Source organism: Oryctolagus cuniculus, chromosome 12, assembly GCF_051225735.1.
Source record: "Oryctolagus cuniculus isolate XC-2025 breed Fujian yellow rabbit chromosome 12, ASM5122573v1, whole genome shotgun sequence".
NCBI lineage: Eukaryota > Metazoa > Chordata > Mammalia > Lagomorpha > Leporidae > Oryctolagus > Oryctolagus cuniculus.
The window spans coordinates 35,019,366-35,043,143 of record NC_142878.1 but is presented as its reverse complement, the minus strand read 5'-3'; the positions used below and the strand labels follow the sequence as shown (position 1 = coordinate 35,043,143).

The following is a 23,778-nucleotide window of genomic DNA, read 5'->3' as shown; positions in this document are numbered from 1 at the left end:
CTTAGAATCTGGATTAGGAATTGTTCAAGAAATTAGATTTTATTTATGCTTTAATTCTACTAAACCCAATGAGCTTAAAGATAGTGTGAAAGAAATTTGTGTGTGCGTGTATGTTTGTCACTTTGCCTTTCAAATTAAATAGTATTTTTTGTTGTTGCTGGATAGGTGCCAGCATTGTAGTGCAGTGGATTAAGCCACTACCAACAATGACACACACATCACATATCAGATACCAGTTTGAGTTCTGGGACTCCACTTCTGATTGAACTTCCTGCTAATGCATCTGCAGCATCTGAAGGTGGCCAGAGTGGCACCATGTGTCATTAATCCTGTGGCAAACTTTCCACCGCTACTCTTCCTCCAGGTCAGTCATAACCCGAGCTTAGAAATTAACATTCTGGCCGGTGCTTCGGCTCACTTGGCTAATCCTCTGCCTGCAGCGCCAGCAACCCCAGGTTCTAGTCCCACTCAGGGTGCCGGATTCTGTCCTGGTTGCTCCTCTTCCAGTCCAGCTGTGGCCCAGGAGTGCAGTGGAGGATAGCCCAAGTCCTTGGGCCCTGCACCCGCGTGGGAGACCAGGAGAGGCATCTGGCTCCTGGCTTCGGATCAGCGTGGTGAGCTGGCTGCAGCCGCCATTGCAGGGTGAACCAATGGAAAAAGGAAGACCTTTCTCTCTCTCTCACTGTCCACTCTGCCCGTCCAAGAAAAAAAAAAAAAAAAAAAAAAAGAAACTGACAACGTTCTTCTCATTCTATGCACATGTCCTTTTTCTTTCTTTCTTTTTTTTTTTTTGACAATCTCAAATTGTGTTTCTTTAGGCAAAGAACCATGCGACTGTTCACAACTGTATTTTACTGGCATGATGACCAATATACAGATTTTAAAAATGAATTTTGGATAAGTAGATATGTGGATGTCTTTGATTAGAACCCCTACAGCTTTTTTTTTTTCTTAGCTCTCTCTTTTTTTTTTTTTTTTTTTTTTTTTTTTTTTGTATTTATTTGGCAGGTAGAGTTATAGACAGTGAGAGAGAAAGAGACAGAGAGAAAGGTCTTCCTTCCATTGGTTCACCCCCCAAATGGCCGCTACGGCTGGTGCTGCACTGATCCAAAGCCAGGAGCTAGGTGCTTCCTCCTGGTCCCCCATGTGGGTGCAGGTGCCCAAGGACCTGGGCCATCCTCCATTGCCTTCCCAGGCCACAGCAAAGAGCTGGACTGGAAGAGGAGCAACCGAGACTAGAACCGGCGCCCATATGGGATGCTGGCACCACAGGCGGAGAATTCACCAATGAGCCACGGCTCAGGTCCCTCCTACAGCTTTTCTAATAATTACTTTTACTGGTGATATAAGATATATGCTTATTGTATTAAAAATAACATCTTAAGCCGGCGCCGTGGCTCAATAGGCTAATCCTCCACCTTGCGGCGCCGGCACACCGGGTTCTAGTCCCGGTTGGGGCGCCGGATTCTGTCCCGGTTGCCCCTCTTCCAGGCCAGCTCTCTGCTATGGCCAGGGAGTGCAGTGGAGGATGGCCCAGGTGCTTGGGCCCTGCACCCCATGGGAGACCAGGAAAAGCACCTGGCTCCTGGCTCCTGCCAGGATCAGCGCGGTGCGCCGGCTGCAGCGGCGGCCATTGGAGGGTGAACCAACGGCAAAGGAAGACCTTTCTCTCTGTCTCTCTCTCACTGTCCACTCTGCCTGTCAAAAAAAAAAAAAAAAAATAACATCTTAGTGTTCAGTGTTGTGGCACAGAGGGTTAAGTCACCACTTGCAATGCCAGTATCCCACATCGGAGTGCCAGTTCAAGTTCTGGCTGTTCCCCCCACCCCCACTCCGAGTCCTGCTAGAAAGGAAGAAGATAATGGCCCAAGTGTTAGGCCCCTGCTATTCATGTGATAGACCCAGGTGGAATTCCTGGCTTCTGTGGCCGGATCTACTTATTATGGCCATTTGGGAAGTAAACCAGTGGAAGAAAGATTTCTTTCTCTTTCTCTCTTGTAAATAAAATAAGCAAAAAAATCCTTTTAAGACCTTTACAAAATATAGGACATTGGGTCCAGCATTGTGGCATAGCAGATAAAGCTGCCATTTGCAATGCCAGCATCTTTTATGGGTGCCTCACTTCCAATCAGCTCCCTGCTAGTGGCCTGGGAAAAGCACTGGAAGGTAGCTCCAGTGATTCAGCCTCCGCCACCCATGTGAGACAAAGAAGCAGCTCCTGGCTCCAGCTTGCCCAATTCCAGCTGTTGTTGCCATCTGGGGAGTGAATGGAAAATTCTGTCTCTGCCCCTCCTTCTGTAACTCTGACTTCCAAATAAATAAATCTTTTAAAAGAAATATAGGACATCATAAAGAAAATGAATACACTTTATAATTCTTCCACATTCATTGTTAAGACATTTTCTCATATTTTTCAAAAAGTACCTCTTTTCTAAAATCCAAAGGTGATTGCTGGACAATAAGAAACAGTTTTAAAGATTTATTTATTTGAAAGAAAGTTACATAGAGGTAGAGACAGAGAGGTCTTCCATCGCTGCTTCACTCCCCAAATGGCCACAATGGCCACAGCTGAGGTGATCCAAAGCCAGGAGCCAACAGCTTCCTCTGGGTCTCCTACATGGGTGCAGGACCCCAATGAGTTGGGCCATCCTCGGATGCTCTCCCAGGTACATTAGCAGGGAGCTAGACTAGAAATGGAGCAGCTGGACTCAAACCAGTACCCATGTGGGATGCTGGCACTTCAGGCGGGTCTTTAACCCTCTGTGCTGCAGTGCCAGCCCCCAAAGAAACTTTTTTACTATTACTATACCGTTAGAAATATTATATAAGGATTGGAAGAAATATCCACCTAAAAATATTTTCTGGGGGCCAGCACTGTGGCATACTAGACCGAGTCTCCACCTACAGCTTCAACATCACATATGGGTACCAGTTCAAGTCTGGTGCTCCACTTCCCATCCATCTCTCTGCTATGGCCTGGGAAAGCAGTGGAAAATGGACCAAGTTCTTGGGCCCCTGCACCCATGTGAGAGACCCAGTGGAAGCTCCTGGCTTTGGATCAGCCCAGCTCTGGCCATTTTGTGGCCATGTGCGGAGTGAACCAGCAGATGAAAGAACTCAACCCCCTCCCTGTCTATAACTCTACCTTTCAAATAAATAAATCTAAAAAAATATTTTCTGGTTGAAATTTTTTAATTAGTTTAAAACTGTCATCTTTATGTGGTAAATGAGTAATTGTGAACAAGTGATACAGAATTGGGCATGATTTCTAGCATAGCCCCCCCACCCCACCCCTGTCATGTTTCACTGCTTGGAGAGAGAAAAGAATAAAATTATACTACTTTGCAAAGAAACTTAGCTGGTAATTTTTATCTTTATCTTGTTAAGGATAATATTTAATATTTTATTATCCCTGCAGAAATGTTTTCTTTGACATTAATTTTGACTACAATAGCACCATGAATTAGGATTGCTTCAAGTTGGATTTGTGTGTGTGTGTGTGTGTGTGTGAGAGAGAGAGAGAGAGAGAGAGTGTGAGAGAGTGTGAGAGAGTGTGAGAGAGAGTGAGAGAGAGTGAGAGAGAGTGAGAGAGAGAGAGAGAGAGAGGGTGAGAGAGTGTGAGAGAGAGTGAGAGAGAGTGAGAGAGAGAGAGAGAGGGTGAGAGAGAGTGAGAGTGAGAGTGTGTGAGAGAGAGAGAGAGAGAGAGACAGTGAAAGACAGTGAGAGAGAGAACAACTATATGTGTTGCCCGGCAGTTTTCCATAAAGGAATGGAAATTCAATGAATGGATGGATGAATATGTACTCACAGGACAATAGTGAAGTAAACAAACCCAAACAAAATGCCTACTGTGGATAGTCATGCCAAAGTTTCCCCCTAATCAGAAACACCAACCTCACTTCAGCCCTCCCTTGCCAACACACGTAGACAATGCCAATACTGTATGTTTAGAGATATGGTGGGGGAGAGGGCAATGAACGATTCCCAGGGTGAGCTTTTTGCTGTGAGTAGAAGAGTAGTTCTCCTAAAAGAGGTCCTTGGGACTCTTAGAGAAGGGACTTGAATTGGAGACGTATAGGAAGATTAAGGGTCACCTATTGACAGATCTTACATGAAGATTCTAGCATTTTATCCTTGAAATTGAGCCCAGAAGTAGTCATAGCTAGCAGCTTCTAATTTTTGTTTTGCCTTCTGTCTCTTCTGAAATTCTGCCCTCAAAAGGCATCATTAAGTGCCCAGTTCTGTGGTCAGTGCAGAACCAGCAGATGAAGCTTAAAAGGAAATTAGTCCAGTTTGGCAGGGTCAGCAATAGACTAAGGGAAGATGGTAATCCCAGAGTTCCAACAGGCCATCTCTAGACTACTTTTTAAATTATACTTTGTAATATTTGCTTCAGTTATTCCTTAGAGAAATAAAATATTACACATATTTCTAAAGCTACCAGAATTCTACTTCTCACAGGGAGAATGCATCTGTTGAAGTTGTACAAATCACTCCTGTGCTTGTTTTAAAATTTTTACTGTACAATACACTGTACAAGATGTAGTATACATTGTGCTTATAAGATCTACTCAAATTATAGGTAATCAGTTTCAAGTTGCTATATTCACTCATCATCATAGTTTGGGGGAGCTATCCACAGTGATAGTTTATTTTAACCATGGGGTTGTATAGCATTTTGTAAGTATCCCACAATTTACCCATCCCTCAGCTGTGGACTGTATCATATTTATAACCTCTTCTATTGCAAACAGTGGTGAAATAAACATTGCTACATAGATTACTTTGTGCACATGTAATATGCTTTCTGTGGTCCATATTTCAAAGTAGAATTGCTAAATTGTATGCTGTGTGCATTTTCAACTTTAACTGATGTTTCAAATTTATCCTCCAAAGAGAAGCAAAAGTATTGTAGATGAATGCAGAAGAGAAAAACCAGGGTTTGGTTTTGTTTTGTTTTCCTTTTCCCAAATATACTAACACAGAGCTCCTTCAACTTGTTGTCACAATCAAGTAGTCAAGGAACACTCAAAAATTCCAAACCCACAGCAGCTAGGCCACCACATGCTCACATACCATGTTGGACTTCCCGAGTTCCAGTACCAGCTTCATTTCCAATCCTAGCATCCCCCTAATGCTCTCCCTGGGGAGGCAGCAGGTGACAGCTCAAGGACTTGGATCCTTGCCACAGTGTAGGAGCCCCAGATTGAGTTGCCAACTCCTAGCTCTGGTCTGGCCTAGACCCTTTGTTGCAGGCATTTGTGGTGTGAGCCAGTGGATGGAAGATTTTTCTGTCTAGATCAGTCTCTGTGCATCAATTTCTTCTCCTAACCCAAGTGACGGCTGATCTCCCATCCTTTGCCTTCTCTATAAAAATTACCAAATTACACACATAGGAGTACTCCCACTTTCAAATATTACAGAATGCACGAAAAGCTAACCAGTTTAAATCATTTAACCCAAGCCCAAATCTTGTAACGAGCTCCCCCTGCCTCAAATCTTTGACAGAGACACCTACGTAGCAACTCATCTTTGTTCAACTATAGGCATGTTGCTAGTGGTTATCAGTGGCCATGACACAGGTTAACAAACAGCTGGGGTGAATCTATATGTTTTAGATTTTATATATATGTACATATACATACATGGACATACATACATGGACAAACATACATACATGGAACAGTACTATGCATACCTTAAACTTATTTAGCCATTGTATTACACAGACTTATTATATATATACAGGGGAAATTTTTGCAAAGGATGAACAAGAAAAGCAAATTTCCAAAGTAATCAATTGTCAAATTGAGAATAGTTTTAAGAATTTTTGCAATGCCTTTGTATACACAAGCAATGCCACGGCTGAGAAAGAACTGCTAAGATCAATCCCATTCACAATAGCTACAAAAACAATCAAATACCTTGGAATAAACTTAACCAAGGGCATTAAAGATCTCTATGATGAGAATTACAAAATCTTAAAGAAAGAAATAGAAGAGGATACCAAAAAATGGAAAAAATCTTCCATGCTCATGGATTGGAAGAATCAATCATCAAAATGTCCATTCTCCCAAAAGCAATTTATAGATTCAATGCAATACCAATCAAGATACCGAAGACATTCTTCTCAGATCTGGAAAAAATGATGCTGAAATTCATATGGAGATGCAGGAGACCTCAGATAGCTAAAGCAATCTTGTACAAAAAAAAAACAAAGCCGGAGGCATCACAATACCAGATTTCAGGACATACTACAGGGCAGTTGTATTCAAAACAGCATGGTACTGGTATAAAAACAGATAGATAGATCAATGGAACAGAAGAGAAGCACCAGAAATCAACCCAAACATCTACAGCCAACTCATATTTGATCAAGGATCTAAAACCAATTCCTGGAGCAAGGACAATCTATTTAATAAATGGTGCTGGGAAAACTGGATTTCCATGTGCAGAAGCATGAAGCAAGACCCCTACTTTACACCTTACACAAAAATCCAATCAACATGGAATAAAGACCTAAATCTACGACCTAACACCATCAAGTTATTAGAGATCATTGGAGAAACCCTTCAGGATATTGGCACAGGCAAAGAGTTTCTGGAAAAGACCCGGGAGGCACAGGAACTCAAAGCCAAAATTAACATTTGGGATTGCATCAAATTGAGAAGTTTCCGTACTGCAAAAGAAACAGTCAGGAGAGTGAAGAGACAACCAACAGAATGGGAAAAAATATTTGCAAACTATGCAACTGATAAAGGGTTGATCACCAGAATCTACAAAGAGATCAAGAAACTCCACAAGATCAAAACAAACAACCCACTTAAGAGATGGGCCAAGGACCTCAACAGACATTTTTCAAAAGAGGAAATCCAAATGGCCAACAGACACATGAAAAAATGTTCAAGATCACTAGCAATCAGGGAAATGCAAATCAAAACCACAATGAGGTTTCACCTCACCCCGGTTATTATGGCTCACATGCAGAAATCTACCAACAACAGATGCTGGCGAGGATGTGGGGAAAAGGGACACTAACCCACTGTTGGTGGGAATGCAAACTGGTTAAGCCACTATGGAAGTCTGTCTGGAGATTCCTCAGAAACCTGAAGATAACCCTACCGTTCAACCCAGCCATCCCACTCCTTGGAATTTACCAAAGGGATTTAAATTGGCAAACAAAAAAGCGGTCTGCAATAAACCCTAATATTTATTGCAGCTCAATTCACAATAGCCAAGACCTGGAACCAACCTAAATGCCCATCAACGGTAGACTGGATAAAGAAATTATGGGAAATGCACTCTTTAGTATACCGCAGTAAAAAAAAAAAAACAATGAAATCCAGTTATTTGCAACAAAATGGAGGAATCTGGAACATATCATGCTAAGTGAAATAAGCCAGTCCCAAAGGGACAAATATCATATGTTCTGCCTGATCGGTGACAACTGACTGAACACCAAAAAGGAAACCTGTTGAAGTGAAATGGACACTATAAGAAACAGTGACTTGATCAGCATGGCCCTGACTGTTAATGAACAACCTAATACGTTAACCCTCTTAGTATTTTTTTGGTCTGTTCTACTTAATATTACCAGTTTAATTCTGTAATTAATACACAGTTATTTTTAAGTGTTGAAATTTAACTGGCATGTGATCCCTGTTAAATATAAGAGTGGGAATAAGAGTGGGAAGAGATGTGCAATTTGGGACATGCTCAAGCTGACTTGCCCCAGTGGTAGAGTTAGAAATATACCAGGGGATTCCAATTCAATCCCATCAAGGTGGCATGCACCAATGCCATCTCACTAGTCCAAGTGATCAATTTCAGTTCACAATTGATCACACTGATAGGTCTAAGAGTCAAAGGGATCACATAAACAAGTCTAGTGCCTGCTAATACTAACCGATAGAATAAATAAAGGGGAGAGCGATCCAACTTGGGAAGCAAGGTACACAGCAGACACATAGAATGTCAGATGTCCTAAACAGCACTCTGGCCTCAGAATCAGACCTAAAGGCATTCGGATCCAGCTGAAAAGCCCATGAGAGTATTTCAGGCATGGAAAGCCAAGACACTCTGGCAAAAAAAAACAAAAACAAAAACAAAAACAAAACAAAACAAAAACAAACAAAAAACACACACACACACACACACAAACAACAACACCTAAATGAAAGATCTCTGTAAGATCTCTGTGAGTGAGATCCCAGTGGAAAGAACAAGTCTTCAAAGAAGGAGGTAGCTTTCTCTGAAGGGAGGAGAGAACTTCCACTTTGACTATGACCTTGTCTAAATAAGATAAGAGTCGGTGAACTCAAAAGGCTTCCATAGCCTTAGAAACTCATGACTGGAGCATAGGGAGATTACTGATGCCATAAACAGGAGTGTCAATTTGTAAAGTCAACAACAGGAGTCACTGTGCACTTACTCCTCATGTAGGATCTCTGTCCTTAATGTGCTGTACATTGAGATTTAATGCTATAACGAGTACTCAAACAGTATTTTTCACTTTATGTTTCTGTGTGGGTGCAAACTCTTGAAATCTTTACTTAATGTATGCTAAACTGATCTTCTGTATATAAAGAGAATCGAAAATGAATCTTGATGTGAATGGAAGGGGAGAGGGAGCAGGAAAGGGGAGGGTTGCGGGTGGGAGGGAAGTATTGGGGAAGCGGGGAAGCCAATGTAATCCATAAGCTGTATTTTGGAAATCTATATTCATTAAATAAAAGTTAAAAAAAAGAATTTTTGCAATGCAAATGTTGCATGATCATTTACTTGTAATACTTATTTTTTGATTTACAATATGCATAGGCTTTCTCTATACTATTCAAAGACAATTGGTCGGCGCCATGTCTCAGTAGGCTAATCCTCTGCCTGCAGCGTTGGCACCCTGGGTTCTAGTCCCGGTTACGGTGTCAGATTCTGTCCCGGTTGCGCTTCTTCCAGTCCAGCTCCCTGCTGTGGCCTGGGAGTGCAGCGGAGGATGGCCCAGGTTTTTGGGCCCTGCACCCGCACAGGAGACCAGGAGGAGGCACCTGGCTCCTGGCTTCGGATTGGTGTAGTTCCGGCCATAGCGGCCATTTGGGGGGTGAACTAACGGAAGGAAGACCTTTCTCTCTGTCTCTCTCTCACTGTCTAACTCTGCCTCTCAAAAAAAAATTGATTTAGCCATAACATTCATACTGTTAGATTTTGGAGGAGCCATAGATTAGGACTGAGCAGAGTTTAATAACAGTATCTGAGCTTTGGCTGGTTGCAAAAGGATCCATAGCCAAGTAACTGATTAAGCTATGTACTACTGTTTACTTGGCTGTATTCTATTGATCTAAATTAAGCTGTAATCAACTGTTGGATGATTAACCTGGCTGTAGTCAATTAAATTGTTTTCTATGCCTCACTTCTGTTTTCTTATCATTTTAGGTGGAGCTCTCAGTGCTTGCTCAAATTCTGGGAACTGCCCGATTTGTGAATCATTTTTGTTTTGTTCATATAAACTCTACTAATTTTAATTGATCTAAGGAATTTGCTTTTCAGTAATATTCATTAACTAATTTGTATTAATATTTAAGCTTTAAAACCACTAATGACTCATCTCTACTGAGAACATTTAAGTAAAGGTAACAGTTTCTTTTCTCTTACATCTAAATAATCCTTGAATATCAATATATGCATTTGCTGCAATTGTATTTAAAAATTTTATGTACTTATTTATCTGAGAGGCAGAGGATGAGGTACAGAGATCTCCCTTCCGCAAGTTCAATTCCAAAATGCCCTCATCAGCAGGGCTGGGCCAGACTGAAGACAAAGCTGGGAACTGGAAACTCAATCCAGATCTCCTACTTGAGTGTCAGGGACCCAACTGCTTAAGTCACTATTGCTGTCTCCTAGGGCCGCATCAGTAGGAATCTAGTACTGAGAGCAGGGCCAGAAGTTGCACCCAGGCATTTTGCTATGTGATATGGGTGTCTTTTCTTCTAGACAAAACACCTGCTCCAATGTAGGTATTTTAATATACTGGTATAAATTTGTTCAAGATTTTTACAACAATCAGCAGTGAAATTTCTACTCTTATTTATAATTACACTTTCAAAAGGATTTATTTTATAATATTATTGGGAAGCTTTTATGCCTTTTCCATTGCTGAAGAATTTACATAACAGTAAATTTCTATTATTCAAAAGCTAGAGAGGAGCTTGTCATATCTTAACTGAAATTACCATTTTTGAAAATTTTTCCCTTTTCAAAGTTGCTTCTTCTAATGATGTTAGCATATTCTATGCTTTCTAAAGTAGTTTAAGCACTTTTCCTTGAAAACACTTTCTACTTCATTTCATTAATAACTGGGATATAATAAACATGTGTCAATGATTCCTGGGGCTTGGAATTATTTTTTCCATATTGAACTTGTTGCTAAGAGTTTGAGTGTCCTTCCTGAGGCTGTCACCTGAAGAATAAAGGACCGTGTGCACACCCTTAATAGTCTACAACTCCTGTGGAGAGAAATCCTCTGTCTGTGATTAACACCATTTAGAAGCTATTAAGGAAAACAGAAGCCTAGGGCTTCACAGACATTTGGCATGAGGTTTCTGTTTCATTTTGTTTTGTTTTTCATACCATACCATATCTTTAAAAAGGACCTGAGAGTTTTGCAATAGTTCTTTTGCCTTTCTTCATCAAAAACAATTACCCCCAATCAATCAATTATATACAGTGCTGCTGGAAGCTTTCTCAAACTAGAGTGACTCACAGGTGTGACATCGATTGATTTCTCCCTGAAATTCAGGTGTACTCACCTGATCCTTGGTGGTGGGCACAGGCACAGTTGGCTCATGAGCAGTCCCTTGGAGGGCCTCACCACTCTTCAAGTAGTTTTCACTTCAACCCCCTTCTCCCTTAGTTCTGGTAAGCTCAGAAGCCCTGTACTCTGCCTGACCTTTGCTACTCTAAACTATTTAGTGCATCACCTTTCTGACACAGAGCTGAAAACAGCCTCTGATATATGACAGAGGAAATGAAAGACAATATCTTGTTCCCATTATTGCCAGATTGAAATTGCAAGCCAAACTATCCTTGTATGAAAAATAGCTACTATTTGCGACTAATCCCTTAGAGCTACTCTTTCCACTCCCCTAGAAAGTTCAAGCATTTCCTTTAGTTATTTCCTATTCTGGCATTGGGGTTTATCAAAGTGCATTGGTCAGCGTTCTACAGAAGGACTTAATCAATACGATAATATACGTGTACATATGAAAGGGGATTTCCTAGGGGTCTTAACTCATGCGATTTGGACTGCTGAGAAGTCCTACAGCAGGTCATCTGCAGGCTGGAGATACTGAGATGCCGGTACTGTAGGCCAGTCCAAGAAAAAAAACGACCCCAGAAGTAGGCAAACTGAGGGTGTAATTCTCAGTTCATGATAGACAGCCAGGGTGCTAGCAAGGGAGCCTGGTGTAAGTCGCGGAGCCCCGAAGCTGGCGACTCTGCAGTTCCGACCTCCAAGGCAGAAGCCGAGCCTGTTGCGCCTGCTCAGCTGCCAGAGAAGCACCACTTTAGTTTCTGCCCCTGTTCTCGCCAGCCAATTGATGACTCCCACTTGCACTGAGGGCGGGGCTTTCTACCTAATCTACTCACGAAGATATTCCCCAGGTAATGCTTTTCCAGCTTTCTATGTATTCCTTAATCCTTTCACACATAAGACTCACCATCAAGAATCATAGTAGCCTCTATAGTCACTTGAACAGCAGTGGTGCACACGTTACTGGGCATCATATTGTTTGAATTCACAAGTATGCTTAGGAAATGAATGAACTCACTAGAAATTCACTGGGAAGCGCTGGAGTAATATCCATGAACACAGAAAAGTGGTTGTTGTTACATCAATGCATCAGTCACTCATTCCCTCATTCACTTGGAAGACACAGACCCTATAGTTCAGCCCGCTCAAAAACTTTTCATTTCACTATGATCTTTTCATATTGTTCTATAGATTTACACTTGTTAGGTCAGAAATGCAGGTTGAACATGTTTCTTTGCTTGAGTATGCAATTTGTATGCTTTCTTGAGTAGGAAAACTTCAAGACCATTTTTCACTTCTACCTTCTTCAAACATTTTGATGCTTCATATTTTCAAAATGGCACTTCCAAAGTGTTTATGTAGAGCTGCTTAATCAGAGATGTAAAGCAATTCCTCTGGTATAGATTTCCTACTTCTCAAAATAGTAGGTAAATTAAATATTTGTTCTATACATGTCTTTGTTTTCATGGGTGTTTTATTCCTTAGATAATCTAAGTCCCTCCACTCCATCATGGGCTTGAATTAATTTAATTTCCCACCTGGGGAACTCATTAGTGTTACGGACACCTGATGTTTTCTTTCTTTTTTTTTCTTAATTTATTTGACAGGTAGAGTTACAGACAGTGAGAGAAACATAAAGGTCTTCCTTCCGTTGGTTCACTCCCCTAATGGCTGCTATGGCCAGCACTGCGCTGATCCAAAGAAAGGAGCCAAGTGCTTCCTTCTGGTTTCCCATGTGGGTGCAGGGGCCCAAGAACTTGGACCATCCTCCACTGCTCTCCCGGGCCACAGCAGAGAGCTGGACTGGAAGAGGAGCAACCAGGATAGAACCAGGCGCCCATAGGGGATTAAACAAGTGAGCCATGGCACTGGCTACCTGATGTTTTATTTTCTATTGCAATTAATTAATTTAGCATTAAATGAATTTAATTTTCAGAAGAAAGATCTTCTTTTAAAGTGTATTTTGTTGGGGCTGGCGTAGTGGCACAATGGCAAAGCCACCACTTGTGAAATGTCATTCCATATCAGAGTGCTTCAGCTTCTGCTACTCATGTGGGAGACCAGTGTGGTCTCCTGGTTCCTGGCTTCAGCCTGGCCCAGACTAGGCTGTTGCAGCCATTTGTGGGGTGAACCAGCAGATGGCAGATGGAAGAGTTCTCTCTCTCTCTCTCTCTCTCTCTCTCTCTCCCTCTCCCTGTTTCCGTCTCTCTCTTTCTCTCTCTCTCTTACACACACACACAGACACACACACACACACACACACACACTTTGTTTATTTGAAAGGCAAAGAAAGAGTAAAATAAATCTCCTGTCTGTTTGTCCATTCCCTAATGCCCATAACTGCCAAGTTTGATACAGGTCAAAGCCAGAAGCTACGAACTCAATTCACATTTCTGTCTCCTGAATGTATGAATGTATGGCAGGGATCCAACTATCAGAACCATCCCTGGCTGCCCCTCAGGGTGTGCATTAGCATGAAGCTGTAATTTAGAACTGAGCCTCAAACCCAGGTGCTCTGCTGCGGCATGTGAGCCCCCTAAGTGGTATCTTAACCACTGCTCCAAATGCTTGCTCACAGAAGAAAGTTTTTAATACTAGCCTAACACCTGTTATGTTACTTAAGAGGCTAAAAATTAGTTTCACTGACTGCAAAAACTAACATTTTCAGAAACACTGCTGTTTTTAATAATTGCAATATGTTTGGCTGAAATCCAGTTAGATTAGAAAGTACTAATTTAAAATTGTTTTATTCTAACTTTAACCATGTGTAAAGGCAATATACTTATTAAATATGGTATCTCTGATCTTCATAAAACTGAACTTCATAAATAATCATTTTTTCCATCAGATAAGACAGTATAAAGAGAACTTTATTTTGAGACAAGACAGTTAAAGACAACTCAATTTACATTATAAAGAGGATTAGATTGAGTATTCTGTCAGGTCAATAGGTCCAAATCATGCAAATATTTTGTAGCAGTAATTGCAAGTATATTGAAGACAACTTTAGATATGCCCAAAACCTGCTTTACAAGAGAAGTAGGAAATTATAATTAGAAAAACATTAACTAGCTGGAGTATGTATGATCAGAAGAGAATGGAGAGAACTCTGAAAAGTATTTTACTAAGCTTCACTACAAGTTCTGGAAGGCTTTGTAGAAACAACAAAAGCAATACTTCTAGGGGCCTGTGTTGTGGCACAACGAGTTAAGCTGGCGCCTGCAGTGCCAGCATCCCAATGGGTTTCGGTTCAAGTCCCAGGTGCTCCACTTCTGATCCAGCTCTCTGCTATGACCTGGGAAAGCAGTGGAAGATGGTCCAAGTTTTTGGGTCCCTGCAAGCACATGGGAGACCCAGAAAAAGCTCCTGGTTACTGGCTTCATCCTGGCCCAGCCCAGTTGTTATGGCCATTTGGGGAGTGATCCAGCAGATGGAAGATCTCTCTCTGTCTCTCCCTCCTTCTCTGTAACTTTGACTTTCAAATAAATAAATAAATAAATATTTTCAAGAAAAGTAATACTTCTAGGTTTTTAAAGTACCTTGAACTAGATTGAGCAAATAAATTTATCACATGTAATTAAATATAGTTATAATGAAATTTTTGGAATGTAGAGTTTGTTAATTTTAATCTCAAAAATAAGACATTTCTACAATCTCACTCATAATTGTCCATAGTTTTTTAGTCTTAACTTTTATGACATTTTGAATTAAAAGATAACAGAAGAAGTGTTTATCTATGCCAGGTGCAGTGATAAGGAAGCAGATAGAAACTCTTCCATGACCCTTGAACTACAGCAGATTGCAAAATTTGATTTTGCAATATTGACAAATTTTTTTCTCCCCTAAGCAAGATAAAATAAAGAATGAGTCAAGGGGCCAGCGCTGTGGCACAGCAGGTTAACACCCTGGCTTGAAGTGCTGGCTTCCCATATGGGTGCTGGTTCGTGTCCTGGTTGCTTCACTTCCAATCCAGCTCTTTGCTATGGCCTGAGATAGCAGTAGAAGATGGCCCAAGTCCTTGGGCCCCTGCTCCCTCGTGGGAGACCTGGAGGAAGCTCCTGGCTCCTGGCTTTGGATCAGCGCAGTTCCGGCTGTTGCAGCCAATTAAAACTATCTTCATTGTTTCATTGTGTTGATGTGTCATTTTGCTTTATTTTATAAATTGCTTAAGTTTATCCCTCTACGTTCACCAGTTTTATTATGATTCATATTTCTTGAAACATGGTGAGCTTTCCATTTTACTTCCATCGGATGGAAGACCACTCTCTCTCTCTCTGCCTCTCCTCTCTACATGTAACTCTGACTCTCAAGTAAAAAATAAATAAATCTTAAAAAAAAAAGAATGAGTCAAAATGAATTGACTTATGTATCTTGAAAAATCACCTCAATAACAAAAAGACCAACAAAAATCTCATCCTGACATCTTGTCTCATCTTGTTGCGAAAATGGGCCAATGTGGTTCAGGCCCTGCTATCTGACATGGGCAACTGGCTGCAAAATGCTATGGAAGACTTAATTATGGACTTAGTGTCACTCCCCCTCTTCGTGGAGGAATGACACAGGACCCTGCCTAGGCTTCATATCCGAGTCACGGCACCATTATGTCGCTCCCCCTCTTCGTGGAGGAACGACACAGGACCCTGCGCTGTTCTTTTGTCTGCTCGGCCCTCCCCGGGTTTGCTGCTGGTTCTTCCCGGGTTGGTTACCGACCCTTCCACCTCCGTGGAAGGGCGGTTCCCCCTGCCACTTTCCCCACTTCCGCGGGGGAGCGGCACACTGCCGGCCGGCTCTCTCGGGGGCTGCACAAGTGTTCCTTCAGATGTTCCCGGTGCATGTTGTCTCTCTCCTCCTTTATAGTCCTCTTCCGCCAGTCCCAACTCTGCTACCCACATGCCGAGTACGCTGCTCTCCTCCAATCAGGAGCAGGTCCTGCTGTTTATTGGTGGAACTGGAGGCAGCTGTGTAGAAGCTGTTTCCTCCTCTCCCAGCGCCATATTGTGGGAGAGCAGATGCATAAAATAAGTCTTAATTCCAGTAACAGTCTAGTCTGAGTTGCTCCCCACACTTAGCATGAGGAAGGGTGTCTAGCACATAGAGTTGTTCATGGGACTGTGTGATTCTTCACTTCTGAAAAAGCAACTCATTATTGAAGACAATTTAGAAGACGCTAATGCATGCATGGTCTAAAAAGAATCATTTGCCCCGTGTCTATTGTCAGCCTCCTTTATCCAGAGTGAACAGGCTCAGAAAGCAAGAACCTTTCTTTCTGATTCCATGGAGGACAATTAGGGCAGACTGGAGATTCACCTTGCTTTCTCCTTGTTTGACCAACCCAACAAATCACCATGCCTCTTTCCTTTCACCTATCATTTATGAAATACTTTATATGTGCAGGAACTCAGCCAAAAACTAAAACGCACTCAGTTATTTAAGGCCTTACAAAAACTTATATGGTAGAAAATAATCTAATCCCTGTTAAGAAGAGGAAAGTCAAATTAGGAAGGATATGTAATTCACCCAAATTTACCTCGACAGTACCTTTCTGGGGGAAAACTTAATCCTCGGACTGTTGGATTTCAATTCATACCTCTTGACAGTCCTCATTTAATCTTCATAACTAATCCTTAAAGCAGTCAGAATTTGTCCTAGATTTGAGGGTGAGGGAACTGAGACTGTGAGAGGACAAGTGACTGAGTCAGAAAAATTTATGTAGAGAACAGCAATTTCTCCCAATTCAACTCCCATCAGTCTTTTCTGGGTCTTATCAATGTGATATTGATTCAACCACTCACTGAAACTCACTGATTTTATCACCTTCAGTGACTTTTTAGGAATATATTAATTTTAAAGGAGAATAAAAATATAGTCAAGATTTTTAAAACTATTTTCATTGTGTTGATGTGTCATTTTGCTTTATTTTATAAATTGCTTAAGTTTATCCCTCTACGTTCACCAGTTTTATTATGATTCATATTTTCTTGAAATATGGTGAGCTTTCCATTTTACTTATTTCTGAAGTCCTATGAGTAAGGGGTCTTTGATACTGGCTTCCTCATATATGACACAGATAAGATACGTTTATGTACATTTAATTAGCTGAATTATTTTATCATTTTTTGATCTTGTTCTTATGTTGTTTGCCTACAAGTATGTATGATGTTTGATCACAATTATTACCTTCAAGTAAGAACTTTGGTTGATTTAAATTAAAAAGAACTAGTTGAAAGAATATTAGTTTGCAGAATGAGAAAGCAGGACACCTTTGGGAAGGTTCAGAAAAATTGAGAGGCTATTCAGCTTGACTCAGACCTGAGGGTATTGCCAGTTAGCACAGGACATTGACAGAATGTAAGATGCAAGAAGACTATGAACAAAAGATGGGGTCCTGCACGGAACATATCCGAATCCAGGTTAATTCTCTATTGCTATGAGTATGTACAAAATGTGTCTCCCTGCTCACCATGTAAAGGGGTCAGCAATTTTTTTTTTAAAGGTCACATAAGAAGTACTTTAAGCTTTGGAAGCCAACTACTCAACTCTGCCTTTATTGTGCCAAAACAGACTTAGATGATACTTAGCAAATTAGTGAAGTTGTGCACAAATAATATTTTATTTATATGTTAAGATTTATTTATTCATTTGAAAGGCAGAGTTACAGAGAGGCAGAGGGAGAAAGGGAGAGAGAGAGAGAGAGAGAGAGAGAGAGAGAGAGTTCTTCCATCCATGGGTTCACTCCCCAGATGTCCACAATGGCCAAAGCTGTGCTGATCCGAAGCCAGGAGCCAGGAGCTTCTCCTGAGTGTCCCATTCAGGTGCAGAGGCCCAAGGACTTGGGCCATTTTTTTTTTTTTTTTTGACAGGCAGAGTGGACAGTGAGAGAGAGAGACAGAGAGAAAGGTCTTCCTTTTGCCGTTGGTTCGCCCTCCAATGGCCGCCGCGGCCGGTGCGCTGCAGCCAGCGCACGGCGCTGATCCGAAGGCAGGAGCCAGGAGCCAGGTGCTTTTCCTGGTCTCCCATGGGGTGCAGGGCCCAAGGACTTGGGCCATCCTCCACTGCACTCCTGGGCCATAGCAGAGAGCTGGCCTGGAAGAGGGGCAACCGGGACAGAATCCGGCGCCCCAACCGGGACTAGAACCCGGTGTGCCAGCGCCGCAAGGCAGAGGATTAGCCTAGTGAGCCACGGCGCCGGCCTTGGGCCATTTTTCACTGCTTTCCCAGACCATAGCAGAGAGGTGGATCAGAAGTAGAGCAGTCGGAACTCAAACCAGTGCCAATATGAGATGCCGGCACTGTAGGTGGCAGCTTTACCTGCTATGCCACAGCACTAACCCCAACATTTTGTTTTTGAATGTTGAAATTTAGTATTTACAAAACAGTTTTACTTGTCGTGAAATTGTTTCCTATTAATCATTTTTCAGCAGTTAAGAGAAAAATAAGCAGTGGGGCTAACTCCTGCATTAGATCATTATGATTTCTTGACACAGTGGGGAACTTTAAATGCATTTACATGGAATTAAATATTTTCACACTTTGAGTCCAAACTTCTATGTCATTAAAGTTTCAATCTTTGTCCCTTCCAAGTCTGTGGTCAACCCACAAATCTATTAGGTACATGGATAGTTGGCTCAGGTTTATTTTCAAATAATTAGAAGTTTGCTTTTGGCATAAAAAATTAATGTTTAGTTTATTAATGCTACATATTTAAAAAGGAGTGCTTTATTCAGCTATAAAATCATTTTCTTCTGTTTATATGTAAAGTATAGTTAAAAAATCACTTTCAAGGGAGTTTGGTTCCAGCCTACAATATTAGAGAAACACTTTCAAGTATTTCATAATACATCCTATTTAAATGAATTACTCATCCAGGAAGAACACAGACAGCATACCAGTTAATTGAAGTTATTTGCTATCAGGTTTCAGCTGGGCATGAGACTTGGAGTTGCAGACATGCATATTCAATAATCTCAATGACCCATTTTAAAAATAATTATTGGGGCTGGCATTGTGATGCAGTGGGTAAGGCTGCAGCCTGCAATGCCAGCATCCCATATGGGAGCTGGTTTGTGTCCTGACTGCTCTGCTGTGATCCAGCTTCTTGCTGATGGGCTGAGAAAAGCAACGGAGGATGGCCAACGTGGTTGGGCCCCTGCTGCCCACATAGGAAACCTGGCAGAATCTTGTAGCTCCTGGCTTCTGGCTTTGGCTTGGCCCTGCCCTGGCCATTGCAGCCATCTCAGGAGTGAACCAGAAGATGAAAGATATCTGTCTCTCCCTCGCTCTGTAACTCTGATTTTCAAATAAATACATAAATCTAAATCTAATAATAATAATTGTATCTTCAGTCACAGTAGTCAAAGGGTGATTATCTTTTTTTAAAAGATTTGTTTATTAACTTGAAAGTTCAAGTTATACAGAAATAAAAGGAGAGGCAGGAAAAGAGAGGTCTTTCATCTGCTGGTTCACTCCCCAGATGACTGCAATGGCTGGAACTGAGCCAATCTAAAGCCAGGATCCAGGAGCTTCCTCCAGTCTTCCATGCGGGTACAGGGGCCCAAGGACTTGGGCCATCTTCTACTGCTTTCCTAGGCCATAGCAGAGAGCCGGATTGGAAGTGGAGCAGCTGGGACTCGAACCGATGCCCATATGGGATGCAGGCACTGCAGGCAGCAGCTTTACCCACTACACCACAGCTCTGGTTAAAGGGTGATTATCTTATCATGGAAGCATGACCTTCCCACCTTGGTTGATTAGTGAAATGGATTTATTTTTATTTTTATCTGTTGTTATTAAAATATGTGTTCCTATTTATCCATCTACCATGAAAGATCTCAAAGGACTAATGAAATCCAAAGGTATATTTTCAACCTAATGGCAAAGACCTTTGAATTGTTATGAAATGCATTTTTCATGTTTTTAATATCAACAAAATGACTTTTATTGTATTCCAATGGAATTTTGGATAGCTCACATGGGTTCTTCAGATAAGTTGAACAATGAGATGTAATGCCCAAAGTGTTGCTCAAAGTGTATTGTTTTCTTTCTATTCTTTTTAATTTAAACTTCTTGGCATATTTTTTGATTATTTTTCCCTTTTTTAAGTACATAAAATAATACAGAAACATTTAAATAAAAGCTCAAGTAGTACACACAGTGTAACTTTTTTTTACATTTTGCCATATTTGCTTCATATGTGAATATTATGTATGCACACACACAATTTTTTGAAAGCGGATGGCTATATTAATGGCATATAATGTGGGCTTTATGACAAAGATCATAAAGTAAGAAGAGAAGGGTATTTTAAAGGTACAATCCAGTGATAACATTTATAAATATCTATATATTATAGCCAGCTGTGGTTAGCACTAATCTACCCCACAAAGGCATCTGTCATTCAGGCTCAGATTCTTCCCCAGACTAAGTCATATGGTCATAGTGAATGCCCCCATGAGATCACAGTTGTGCATTGAGTGACAGCCGGTATTGCAATAGAATAAGTACCTGGAAGATGTATATGCAGCGAGGTTATCCTTACTGATACTTCATAGTAGGGAGGCTGGTTAGACTAAGTGAATAAAATGTGATGAGTACAAGTTCATCCCCTGTCCTATAACTCTTAGGATGTGTGAGGCCCCAAGCCAGGCAGGCGTGTTTCTAGGAGCAGAGCATTCAAATACACCGAAAGGTCTGGCATCATTTCAGAACAACTCTGTGGTTTCCCTGTTGTGTTTGACACCAGCTCCATTCAACACCACAAAAATGCACACAACTTTCAACTAACACAAGATCCAGTAATTCATAGTGGATACATTGGCACATTAAGTAATGTAGCCTAACTATATTAAAGAACCTTCTTATACAATCAAAGCTAGTAACGTTTTAGTACACCATGTAAATGAGTAAGGGCAAATGCTCAAAGCTAGTATGCACTGCACACAAGATCAAAGATCTCTACATAATGTTGCTTCTCTTTAAACCAGAACTCAGTACCCACTTTATGGTCCCAATTACACTGAACAGTAGGAACATTACTGAGTTATATTTTATTGAGGTAATCTTATTCTTGCACCTTTCTACTCTATAGTTCCTTTGGTCAATATATTATTGGAATGGTGAACCATTCCACCTCTTTGGTGAAAACATTACTATCAAAGTTCAAGTCCTACACAGTAATAGAGGGGGAGAAGGTGAAAGCATTGGTTGCATCTCAGGCATCTAAGACAGAGTTGATTTGTTCCAACAAGAATAGCACATTTGGAACACGGTCTGCAATTAAAGTCACCACCAGATTAGGTTTTAAGTAATCCATCATCATTCTCCATGTCTCATTAAACTTATGTAATCAGTAATCTCAAGAACTAAATGTGGCAAACAAATTATCACACCTGAAGCTTTCAAGTTTTGATGATTACACTAGTTTTGGCATCCCTTCAGGAATGTAGTTTACTTTCTTATTTATTACTTTGGTAAAGGGGGATAATTAAGGATTTCTTCCAGGAACTTCCAACTAAAAGCCTCTATTTTAATCACCTATGTATCAATATAATGATATATACTGATTTTGGCTAATTTACAAGGATATTTATGTGTTTATTTATATCACTTTCTAAAGCTAAAAGAGTATTCATAAGATTATTTGGATAAAATTATTGAAATTAGGGGCTGGTGCTGTGGCACAGTAGGTTACTCCTCCGCCTGCCTTGTTGGCATCCCATATGGGCGTTGGTTCTAGTCCCGGCTGCTCCTCTTCCCATCCAGCTCTCTGCTATTGCGTGGGAAAGCTGTAGAAGATGGCCCAACTCCTTGGGCCCCTGCACCTGCATGGGAGACCCAGAAAAACTCTCGGCTCCTGGCTTCGAATCTGCCAGCTCCTATCATTGCAGCCATTTGGGGAGTGAACCAGCAGATGGACGACCTTTCTCTCTGTCTCCCTCTCACTGTAACTCTACCTTTCAAATAAATAAATAAAATCTTAATTTTTTTAGAAATTATAGAAATGGTTCACAGTATGTATCTTTATTGTTGCTGCATGGACTTTCCTGAAGAATATCTGGTCACCTCTCCTTCAAGGCCCATGAATTGATACAGAAACTCAAATCTTGGAATTGAGTGGACAGACATGAAACCAGGCATTATATTTGAGACATATACATTTCCTGTAAGTCAGGAATTAAATAGGACCTTAGCATACTGTACCTCTAGTGCATTCTAGGCATCCCAGTTAGGACCAAGTACCCCATCAGTTTGGAACTATTTATTGCCAGGCATGCCCTCCTTGGCATTGTGTTAATTAGTGGGTAGATACCAAAAGGGAAACTCTGGAAGTATGCTGTAATGGGCTTGATTTTCTTTCAAGAGGGAAAATTGGGATAGACATTTGTAAAACTGAACTGATTTTCATATATGAAAAAATAAAAAGAAATCTCAGTTTTGTATAACATAATATTAGAAGATGGAAAATGTATGTAAATCATTAAACATCAGTTAATTCCACATATGTCTGATGATGATCCTTATTAGGGGTTGATGTGGGATCTACTTTATGAACAGCATACTAGATGTTGCTATATTCATTAGTGATATGAACTGACTGGATTTGCTACGTGTATTTGTTTCAGTAGCTCCTAATTCAAAATCATGCATGATGGTTTTCAAATGGACAAAGCCAGGTTAAAGCTCTTGCCCCAGGCATTTTTCAAAAGAGGAAATCCAAATGGCAAACAGACACATGAAAAAATGTTCAAGATAAGTAGCAATCATGGAAATGCAAATCAAAACCACAATGAGGTTTCACCTAACCCCAGTTAGAATGGCTCACATTCAGAAATCTACCAACAATAGATGCTGGAGAGGATGTGGGGAAAAAGGGACACTAACCCACTGTTGGTGGGGATGCAAACTGGTTTAAGCCACTATGGAAGTTAGTCTGGAGATTCCTCAGAAACCTGAATATAACCCTACCATGCTACCCAGCCATACCACTCCTTGGAATATACCAAAAGGAAATTAAATTGACAAACATAAAAGCTGTCTGCACATTAATATTTATTGCAGCTCAATTCACAATAGCTAAGACCTGGAACTAACCCAAATGCCCATCAACAGTAGACTGGATAAAGAAATTATGGGACATGTACTCTATCGAATACTATACAGCAGTCAAAAACAATGAAACCCAGTCATTTGGAACAAGATGGAGGAATCTGGAAAACATCATGCTGAGTGAATTAAGCCAGTCCCAAAGGGGCAAATATCATATGTTCTCCCTGATTGGCGACACCTAACTGAGCACCAAAGGGGAAACCTGTTGAAGTGAAATGGACACTATGAGAAACAGTGACTTGATTAGCTCTTGTCCTGACTGTTGATGTACAATGTAATACTTTATCCATTTTAGTATTTCTTTGTGTTTTGTTCTAGTACTATTGGTTGAAGTCTGTATTTAACACACAATTATTCTTTTTTTTTTTAATAGGCAGAGTGGACAGTGAGAGAGAGACAGAGAGAAAGGTCTTCCTTTGCCGTTGGTTCACCTTCCAATGGCCGCCGTGGCCGGCGCGCTGCGGCCGGCACACCGCGCTGATCCGATTGCAGGAGCCAGGTGCTTACCCTGGTCTCCCATGGGGTGCAGGGCCCAAGCATTTGGGCCATCCTCCACTTCACTCCCGGGCCACAGCAGAGAGCTGGCATGGAAGAGGGGCAACCGGGACAGAATCCGGCACCCTGAGTGGGACTAGAACCCGGTGTGATGGCACCGCTAGGTGGAGGATTAGCCTAGTGAGCCATGGCACCAGCCCACAATTATTCTTAGGTGTTTAAATTTTAACTGTAAAGTGATCCCTGTTAAATATAAGATTGGGAATACTAGAGGGAGGAGATGTACAAATTGGGACATGCTCAATTGGACTTGCCCCAAATGGTGGAGTTAGAAATGTGCCAGGGGATTCCAATACAATCCCATCAAGGTGGCATGTACC

General features: G+C 41.2%; 1 long non-coding RNA gene across 7 annotated transcripts in view; it reads right to left on the bottom strand.

Moving 5' to 3' along the window:
* LOC103351201 (uncharacterized) overlaps positions 1-11,592 on the bottom strand; it is a 306,632-nt gene extending 295,040 nt beyond the window's left edge. For 3 of the 7 annotated variants that reach the window (XR_016217365.1, XR_016217363.1, XR_016217364.1), the window contains exon 1: positions 10,800-11,592. This is a non-coding gene — a long non-coding RNA (uncharacterized LOC103351201). The remainder of the gene's footprint in view (positions 1-10,799) is intronic. The other 4 variants (XR_016217366.1, XR_016217362.1, XR_016217361.1 and 1 more) reach the window with 3 other exon arrangements.
* Between the last annotated feature and the right edge of the window lie 12,186 nt (positions 11,593-23,778).